The sequence below is a fragment of the Bos taurus genome, chromosome 1 (assembly GCF_002263795.3).
Source record: "Bos taurus isolate L1 Dominette 01449 registration number 42190680 breed Hereford chromosome 1, ARS-UCD2.0, whole genome shotgun sequence".
Taxonomy (NCBI): domain Eukaryota; kingdom Metazoa; phylum Chordata; class Mammalia; order Artiodactyla; family Bovidae; genus Bos; species Bos taurus.
The window spans coordinates 157,381,818-157,392,649 of NC_037328.1; positions in this window are offsets into that span (position 1 = coordinate 157,381,818).

The following is a 10,832-nucleotide window of genomic DNA, read 5'->3' on the forward strand; positions in this document are numbered from 1 at the left end:
TACTATATTCCACATTAAAGATTTTTTATGCATAAAATGACAAGAATACAAAGGTGAGTTGCCAGCTTTTGAGACTAAAATCTATTACTGGAGATGAAACGTAAGCCATGTGAGAGGTATAACATGTGAATTCAGAGGTGGGACTGTGAGGCTGGGGTGAAGGCTGATAATGTGCTCTGGATGGGTCATCAGCCACCTCTCTAAGGAGCCTGGGCTTTGCTAATAGGCTCATAAGAGCTGCGGAAACTGTATGTGTGTGTATTTTGTGTGTGTGTGTTTGTGTGTATTTTGTGTGTGTGTGTATTTGTGTGTGTGTGTTTGTGTGTGTATGCACCAAATGACCAGAGTTGGAGGCACACGTCACAGAGGTCAGACACTGAACGAGTTTTGACAAAGGGCTGCCGGGAGAGAGGCAGCTTGCAGAGGGGGCGCAAAGGGGGGCTTCCGCCAACACACAAGTTGATAGAAAAAGACAAGCATATGAATTGCTTATATGTGGAATCTAAAAAAAAGTGAACTTATTTACAAAACAGAAACACGCACAGAAAACAAACATGGTTCTAAAGGGTTAAGGATGAGGAGAGAGGAATCAGGAGTTTGGGATTAGCAGACACACTGATGCGTATAAAATAAACGCGGACCTAGTGTACAACACAGGACACTGTTCAATAACTCGTGACAATCTGTGATGAAAGAAAATCTGAAAATCGTGCACACAGAAGCCCCACAGGTGGTGCAGTGGTAAAGAATCTGCCTGCCAACGCAGGAGACATGGTACACATGGGTTTGACCCCTGGGTCAAGAAGATGCCCTGGAGTAGGAAATGGCACCCCACTCCAGTATTCTTGCCTGGGAAGTCCCATGGACAGAGGAACCTGGTGGGCTGCACTGCATGGGGTTGCAGAAGAGTCAGACAGGACGTAGTGACTAAGCAACAACAACAACAGAAATCACAACAGTGGGGAACTGGCACAAAAACAGATACAGTTACATGGAACAGGACAGAAAGCCAGAAGTAAACCCATTACTCTATGGTCAACTAATCCACAACAGGGTAGGCAAGAATACACACTGGAGAAAAGACATCTTCGATGAGTAGTGCTGTAAAAACTGGACTGCTACTTGCAAAAAAAAAAAAAGAAACTAGAACATTCTCTAAACCACACAGAAAACTAAAATGGATTAAAGACAAATGTAAGACTGGATACTATAAAACTCCTAGAGCAAAATATAGAATAATCATTGACATAAACCATAGCAATATCTTTTTGGTGCTGTCTCCTCTGATCAGTTCAGTCGCTCAGTCATGACCCCATGGACCGCACCACACCAGGCTTCCCTGTTCATCACCAACTCCCGAAGCTTGCTCAAACACATGCCCATCAAGTTGGTGATGCCATCCAACCATCTCATCCCGTCGTCCCCTTCTCCTCCTGCCTTCAATCTTTCCACCATTAGGGTCTTTTCCAATGAGGCAGTTCTTCACATTAGGTGGCCAAAGTATTGGAGTTGCAGCTTCAGCATCAGTCCTTCCAGTGAATATTCAGGGTTGATTTCCTTTAGGATGGACTGGTTGGATCTCCTTGCAGTCCAAGGGACTCTCAAGAGTCTTCTCCAACACCACAGTTCAAAAGCATCAATTCTTTGGCACTCTGCTTTCTTTATAGTCCAACTCTCATATCCATACATGACCACTGGAAAAACCATAGCCTTGACTAGACGGACCTTTGTTGGCAAATAATGTCTCTGCTTTTTAATATGCTATCTAGGTTGATCACAGCTTTTCTTCCAAGGAGTAAGTGTCTTTTAATTTCATGGCTGCAGTCACCATCTGCAGTGATTTTGGAGCCCCCAAAAATAAAGTCTGACACTGTTTCCACTGTTTCCCCATCTATTTCCCATGAAGTGATGGGACCAGATGCCATGATCTTCGTTTTCTGAATGTTGAGCTTTAAGCCAACTTTTTCACTCTCCACTTTCACTTTCATCAAGAGGCTTTTTAGTTCCTCTTCACTTTCTGCCATAAGGGTGGTGTCATCTGCATATCTGAGGTTATTGATATTTCTCCCGGCAATCTTGATTCCAGCTTGTGCTTCATCCAGCCCAGCGTTTCTCATGATGTACTCTGCATAGAAGTTAAATAAGCAGGGTGATAATATACAGTCTTGATGTACTCCTTTCCCGATTTACAACCAGTCTGTTGTTCCATGTCCAGTTCTGTTATTTCTTGACATGCATAGATTTCTCAGGAAGCAGGTAAGGTGTCTGCTATTGCCATCTCTTGAAGAATTTTCCACAGTTTGTTGGGATTCTCACAGTCAAAGGCTTTGGTGTAGTCAATAAAGCAGATGTTTTTCTGGAACTCTCTTGCTTTTTCAATGATCCAGTAGATGTTGGCAATTTGATCTTTGGTTCCTCTGCCTTTTCTAAATCCAGCTTGAACATCTGGAATTTCACAGTTCACATATTGCTGAAGCCTGGCTTGGAGAATTTTGAGCATTACTTTACTAGCGTGTGAGATGAGTACAGTTGTGTGGTAGTTTGAGCATTCTTTGGCATTGCTTTTCTTTGGCATTGGAATGAAAACTGACCCTTTCCAGTCCTGTGGCCACTGCTGAGTTTTCCAAATTTGCTGGCATATTGAGTGCAGCACTTTCACAGCTTCCTCTTTCAGGATTTGAAATAGCTCAACTGGAATTCCATCACCTCCACTAGCTGTGTTCGTAGTGATGCTTCCTAAGGCCCACTTGACTTCACATTCCACGATGTCTGGCTCTAGGTGAGTGATCACACCATCGTGGTTATCTGGGTCATTAAGCTCTTTTTTGTACAGTTCTTCTGTGTATTCTTGCTACCTCTTCTTAGTATCTTCTGCTTCTGTTAGGTCCATATCATTTCTGTCCTTTATTGAGCCCTTCTTTGCAGGAAATGTTCCCTTGGTATCTCTAATTTTCTTGAAGAGGTCTCTAGTCTTTCCCATTCTGTTGTTTTCCTCTATTTCTTTGCACTGATGACTGAGGAAGGCTTTCTTATCTCTCCTTGCTATTCTTTGGCACTCTGCATTTAAATGGGAATATCTTTCCTCTTCTCCTTTGCCTTTCATTTGTCTTCTCTTCTCAGCTATTTGTAAGGCCTCCTCAGACAACCATTTTACTTTTTTGCATTTCTTTTTCTTGGGGATGGACTTGATCACTGCCTCCTGTATAGTCATGAACCTCCGTCCATAGTTCATCAGGCACTCTGTCTATGAGATCTAGTCCCTTAAATCTATTTCTCACTTCCACTGTATAATCATAAGGGATTTGATTTAGGTCATACCTGAATGGTCTAGTGGTTTTCCCTACTTTCTTCAATTTTATTTTGCAATAAGGAGTTCATGATCTGAGACATAGTCAGGTCCTGGTCTTGTTTTTGCTGACTGTATGGAGCTTCTCCATCTTTGGCTGCAAAGAATATAATCAGTCTGATTTTGGTGTTGGCCATCTGGTGATGTCCATGTGTAGAGTCTTCTCTTGTGTTGTTGGAAGAAGGTGTTTGCTATGACCAGCGCGTTCTCTTGGCAAAACTCTATTAGCCTTTGCCCTGCTTCATTTTGTACCCAAAGGCTAAACTTGCTTGTTACTCCAGGTATCTCTTGACTTTCTACTTTTGCATTCCAGTCCCCTATGATGAAAAGGACATCTTTTTTGGGTATTAGTTCTAGAAAGTCTTGTAGTTCTTCAGAGAACCATTCAACTTCTGCTTCTTCAGCATTACTGGTTGGGGCATAGACTTGGATTACTGTGATATTGAACGGTTTGCCTTGGAAATGAACAGAGATCATTCTGTTGTTTTTGAGATTGCATCCAGGTACTGCATTTCAGAGTCTTTTGTTGACTATGAGGACTACTCCATTTTTTCTAAGGGATTCTTGCCCACAGTAGTAGATATAATAGTCATCTGAATTAAACTTTCCCATTCTGGTCCATGTTAGCTGATTCCTTAAATGTCGATGTTCACTCTTGCCATCTCTGGTTTGACCACTTCTCATTTACCTTGATTCATGAACCTAACATTCCAGGTTCCTTTGCAGTATTGGACAACCTAAGTCCATAAATTTTCCTCAAAAAAAAAAAAAAAAAAAAAAATTGCACTGAAAGATGAGCTCACAAAAAGCTGGGAAATATGCGTGACCAAATCATATTCAAAAGTCAGATGATCAAATATCAGGTTTAGCCACCTAATGTGAGAAAACCATACTCTGAAAGAAAACGCATGTTTATGGTTGTTAGAAGAAGGAAACATAAGGGGCTGGCTAAACAGACTAGGATACAGCCAAGAATAGAGTGAACTAGAACACAGAGCCGAAGAAATTTTATAGAAAGAACACAGCTAAAGAGATGAAAATAGGAAAGAGGCACAGGACAGACCCAACAATGTGAATTGCATCAGAGCTGAGCATTTGCTCACTGAACTCTTCTGAACGCCAAGAACCGTGCCTGCTGCTGCTGACAGTTGATGCTGAGTATTAGTTAAAGCCTAATAATTATCAGAAGTTAGGAGAGAATGAGGAAAAGGTAATTTTTAATGAACTAAGAATTTTTCTTACAATGAAAGGCATGAATATTTATAATCAGTTGAATCCCAAGCATGGTGAATTATGCTCCACTTGTTCCCATGAATGCGTATCAGCTGCAGGACTTCTTGACCCACTGTAAATGAGAGAACTGGGCTTAATGTAATAACCACTTTTATAAAGTGGGCAATAGGTATTACAGGTTTATGATCCTAGACAGAAGGAAATGAGGAGAGTGAACCCTATTTTCATCCCATAGTTCTTCCCCAGAGTTTCCCTAGGAAAGGAGAGGGAGTCCAGAGTCCAGTGTGATCACTGGGTTAAGGAGACAGAGAAGGAAGTTTCAAGGAAGAAGAACTTGCAAACAAAGTGTTGGAGAGGAAGGAGCCATGCAGGGGAAAGGTTCCAGAATTCTGCTCAGGGATCCCTGAATCTCAGTTGAATACTAGTCTGCCGTGTGTGGGATGAAACTTCATGAAGCCAGGGAAAGAACAGCTGCAGGGCACAGAACAATCATGTAAGCCAAATCACTGTCAGAATTTACACGGGGTGGGAGCCACTCGTGCACTCAGCAGCCAGAAGGGACAGATCTGATCACTAACAGATACACGAGACAAGCAGTGGAGACCTTAGATGCTTCGCATTTACTACTGGGGCTAAAGGAGCCTAGAGGAAAAGGTATCCTAGACCTGCCCACAAAGCCTAAAACCAAGCTCATGAGGGATCAAGCTGATCTCCAAGAAATTTAATTGCCCAACAAAGTTCAAAACTCTGTTTGAAGACCTATAATAAAATATAGCTTATGGCTTCCCTGGTAGCTCAGACAGTAAAGCATCTGTCTGCAATGTAGGAGACCCGGGTTCGATCCCTGGGTTGGGAAGATCCCCTGGAGAAGGAAATGGCAGCGCACTCCAGTATCTTTGCCTGGAGAATCCCATGGATGGTGGAGCTTGGTAGGCTACTGTCCATGGGGTCGCAAAGAGTCGGACACAACTGAGTGACTTCACTTCACTATACGGATGTTAAATTCCCAATGTACAATATCCAATAAAAAAATTAAGATATATGAAGCCGGAAACTGTGGTACATAACTAAGAGAAATTTGCCAATAAAACTGACCCAGAAATTAGCAGAAAAGGGTATTAGCATGGCATTTAAACATAAATATGCTTAAGGATATAAAGAAACCATGAATATACTGAGGAATAAAATAGAATACATATAAAGAAGACCCACATGGAGTTTCTAAAGGTGAAAACCATACAGTATGAATCATTTCCCATTCAATGGGTGGGATCAATAAAAGATTTGACACAGCAGAAAATACAAGTAAACTTAAAGATGCAGCAATAGAAGATACCCAAAATGAAGCACAAAAAAATGACCAAAAGTCACAAACAAAATTAGAGCATATACTGAACTAAATGAAAGTGAAAATACAACACTTCAGATTTGTGAGATGGAGCTAACACAGTGCGTAAAAGAAAAATTACGAATTATTACCAATATCAGGAATGAAAGAGGGAAAATTAGAGCTCTTTCACGCAAGATGTTAAAAGGATAAGGAGGTTATTATAAACATCATTCCCATGTATTTGATAACTTAGATGAAATGAACAAATACTTTGTGTTACACAAAGTAGTGAAACTGAAGAAATTAAAACCTAAACATCTTTTTTATCAAGTTAAAAAAAAACAGATAAAAACTGAGGAGAGAGTGTTATAACCCATGTAAATAAAGACAAGGAACAGAACCTAGACTATTAAAGAGCCCATACTATTTATCAAGGAAAAGACACTCCAGTAGAACAGGAGGCAGCTTTCAGTTGCATAAGCAACGCACAGAAGCGGTGAGAATGACCACTGACACTCGAGTTGTCTCAAGTGATGAACTCAGTGAAAGAAAATCTCGTAAGTAATTAGGAAGAAACTGTGTCAGATTCACTGGCGTGGGTACTTTAAAAGCTCAGTAATACCAAGTGATCACGGGTGGGGGAGCCTGGAACTTATAAACTGCTATTAGGGACAGTGGCCAAGATGGTGGAGGAGAAAGGCCCCGAGCTCACCCGTCACAAGCAGGCCACGATCACACCTATCTGCAGAATAACCTCAAAGAAAAAGACTGGAACCTCAAGGTAGCAGCTTCGACAGCTAAAGACATAAAGAAGGAACCACAAAAAGGCATACCTGTCTCGTGAGACAATCAAATCTGACATGCCCTGGGTGGGTGACCCACAGACTAGAGAATAATTCTATCACAGAAGCTCTCCCACAGGACTGAGAGTTCTGAGCCCCACGTCAGGTTCCCAGTCTGGGGCTCTGGCACTAGGAAGACGAGCCCCCAGAGCATTTGGTTTTGAAGAGCAGCAGGTCTTGATTGCAAGAGTTCCACAAGGCTGGGGGAAACAGACTCTATTCTTGGGAGGGCTTACAGGAGATCTTTATGTTTTTTTTCTTTTGTAATTTACTTATCTTTGGCTATGCCTTAGGAAGCATCACTACAAACAAAGCTAGTGGAGGTGATGGAATTCCAGTTGAGCTATTTCAAATCCTGAAAGATGATGCTGTGAAAGTGCTGCACTCAATATGCCAGCAAATTTGGAAAACTCAGCAGTGGCCACAGGACTAGAAAAGGTCAATTTTCATTCCATTCTATTGGAATGACTATCTCAAAGAATGTTCAAACTACCGCACGATTGCACTCATCTCACATGCTAGTAAATTAATCTCGAAATTCTCCAAGCCAGGCTTCATCAATACGTGAACTGTCAACTTCTAGATGTTCAAGCTGGATTTATAAAAGGCAGAGGAACCAGAAATCAAATTGTCAACATCCGTTGCATCATCAAAAAAGCAAGAGAGTTCCATAAAAACATCTGCTTTATTTATTACATCAAAGCCATTGACTGTGTAGATCACGACAAACTATGGAAAATTCTTCAAAAGATGGGAATACCGGGGTAACTTACCTGCCCTTCTGTGAAACCTGTATGCAGGTCAGGAAGCAACAGTTACAACCAGACATGGAACAACAAACTGGTTCCAAATCAGGAAAGGAGTATGTCAAAAATTTCTCATCAAAACGTGGAGAAAACATTTGAAGAGAGAGTAACTGAAAAATGAAAACTTTCCTAACCTGGGAAAGGAAATAGTGAACCAAATCCAGGAGTGCAGAGTCTGATACAGGACAAACCGAAAAGGAACACACCAAGACACATTGTAATCAAAACGGTAAGAATTAAAAATACAGATAAGGTGCTAAAAGCAGCAAGGGAAAAGCAATGAATTACATATGAAGGAATCCCCTGAACATGACCAGCTGCTGTTTCACTCACAAACAAAAAACACAGAAAAAGCATTTGACAAAATCCAACACCCATTTATGATAGAAACTCTCCAGAAAGTGGGCATAGAGGGAACCTACCTCAACATACCAGAGGCCATATATGACAGTCGCAGCCACTTCCGTACTCAAATGGTGAAGAGCTGAAAGCCTTCTCTCCAGCATCAGAAGCAAGGATGCCCCCTCTTGGCCACTGTTTTGGGGGCTGCACCGGCTGGCATGTGGAACTTCACTGGCCAGGGCCTGTCCCCTACACTGGGAACAGTCTTAGCCGCTGGACCATCAGGGAAGTCCTCCTGCCACTTGTATTTAATGTAGTTTAGGAAGCCTGAGGCGAAGCAACCAGGGGGAAAAAGAAAGAATCCAACTGCAAAAGGAAGAAGACTGTCACTGTTTGCAGATGCCATGATATTAAACAAAGAACGCCTAACGTGCCATGAGAGAACTACTATAGCTCATCAATGAACTTGGTAAAGTTGCAGGATACAAAAATTAACATATTAGAAATCTGTTATATTTCTATAAACAACAAATTATCAGAAAGAAATTAAGGGGACAATCTAATTTACAACTATATAAAAAAGAATAGCATACCTAGGAATAAACCTACCTAGGAAAACAACTTGTACTTCAAAAACAGTATCTTACAGTTCTCACTCAGCTGTAAAAAGAGCAAAAGGGTGCCACCTGCAGCAACATGGATGGACCTAGAGATGACCGTGCTCAGGGGGTCAGACAGAGCAGCACAGACACCACACGACGCCACTTGCAGGTGGGATCCAAAAAACGATACGGGGCTCCCCCTGTGGTCCAGTGGCCAAGACTCCATGCTCCCAACGCAGGCGGCCTGGGTCTGACCCCTGATCAGGGAACAGGGTCTTACGTGCTGCGACTGAAAAGTCTGTTAGGAGGAGGTCCTGTGTGCTGCAGCCAAGACCTGGGACAGCCAAATAAGTAAATATTTAAAAAGTGGCACAAGTGAGCTTATTTACAAAACAGAAATAGGCTCAAAGAAAACAAACTTACGGACTAAAAGGGAAAGGTGAGGGACGGAGGATAAGTTTGAGACCAACAGACACGCACTGTATATGGAATAAACAAGGACCTATGGTGTAGCACAGGGACGTCGAGTCAGTGCTTTACAATAACCCTTGAGAAGAGTCTCCACTATAGGCTATATATAAGTGAATGACTTTGCTGTATACTTACCAGAAACGAACGAAACATTGTAAATCAAGTATACTACAAAGAGTAAACACATATTTAAATTTTAAAAAATTGTTTTGGAAAATGACATACTCGTTTTATCAGGAGAAGAGCAACCCTACTCTTAGGTACTAACTCCCTGGAAACTTATTTATACATATGAGAACACAGAATATTCAGTGAAGCACTAATTTATAATAATGACAAAGTGGAAGCCAATTATTTCTGAAAAGAAGAGGAAGTCTGGTTTATATAATAAAATTTTGTACACCAAGCAAAATAAGTTACATCTGTCAACATGGACAAGTCTAAAAACAGTGCTGAGTAAAAAGTTGTTATTAAAAGATGTATACAACATAACATTCATCTAAAAATGTTAAAATACAAAGCAGTTTTAATAGTCTACGGATAAACACTACAACAAGAATAAAGAAATAGTAAAAAACAGAAACTACAGAAGTACAGGATTTCCCTGGTGATGCAGTGGATAAGAACCCGCCTGCCAATGCAGGGGATACAGGTTCGACCCCTGGTCCAGGAAGGTTCCGCATGCCGAGGAGCAACTAAGCCTGTGTCCCACCACCACTGGAGCCCACGGGCCCTAGAGCCAGCGAGCCGCCAACACTGAGCCGGTGTGCTGCGACTGCCGAGGCCCGCACACCGAGAGCCTGTGCTCGGCAGTGAGAGGGGCCGCTGCTGTGAACACCCGCGCACCGCACCCGAGCAGAGAAACCGCAGAGAAGGTCCGCGTGCGGCAACGGAGACCCAGCCAGAAGTAAAGTAAACCAAATTCAGAATAATCGAGTTTGGAGATGAAGGGAAGGTGAGGATAAAGGTAGATCAAAAGCGTCAGAAGAGAAAGATCCATAAAGTGATAAACAGTAAAGGCAGTCAATGGCGAAGAGCAGGACTTGGCAAGCTTTTGGGGTAAAGGGCTTGAGAGTAAATATTTTAGACTTTGCAAGCTTAAGGGATAAAATAAATCAACAGTAAGTTTTTGATTTAAAGACAAAAAAGCATCTTTACCTGGCAGACCATGCAAAAGCAGACTGTGTTAAAACATTATTTTTTGATTTAAAGAAAAATACACTTTACAAAACAGATTCTTTTTCACTGAATGCATTATTACTAAGACAGAAACAAGTTATACTTGGACCTGCAGGCTGCACACTGCTAGCCTAGAAGAGCCATCAGCCCGGCAGGACCTTCTGGAGTGACCGGAGTGGACTGCGTCTGCGTGGTCCCCAGCGTGGTAACCACTAGACTTGTGGCTCCTGAGCACTTGCAATGCAGCAGCTGTGACTGAGAAGTTAAGCTTTAAAAATTGTACTGAATCCTAAGACAGCCATCCTAGAGTTTGAATGAATTCAAACAGCAGGTGGAAGGGCAGCAGCTGAATAAACAAACTGGAAAAGTAAGACTGTGATGGGAGAGTAGGGCATGTGAACCCATGATTCCATCAGGGGCAGGAAAGTCTGGGCTGACTCTCAAGGAGCGCAGGTGGGCGTGGAGGTGCAGGAGAGAGCTTGAGGTCAGGGTTGGAAGAGGCAGCTGGGACACAGACACTGCTCCCGGGACAGGGAGGCTCCCGTGAGAAGAGGAAAGAGAAGAGACACGTGAGGATGGCACTGTGACAGAAGCGACGACCACGGGGAAAGCCAAGGTTTGGGGGAGAAACGTCCAGGGAGGATGAGAGCCGTGACGGCTGAGACAGAGACGACCGGAGAG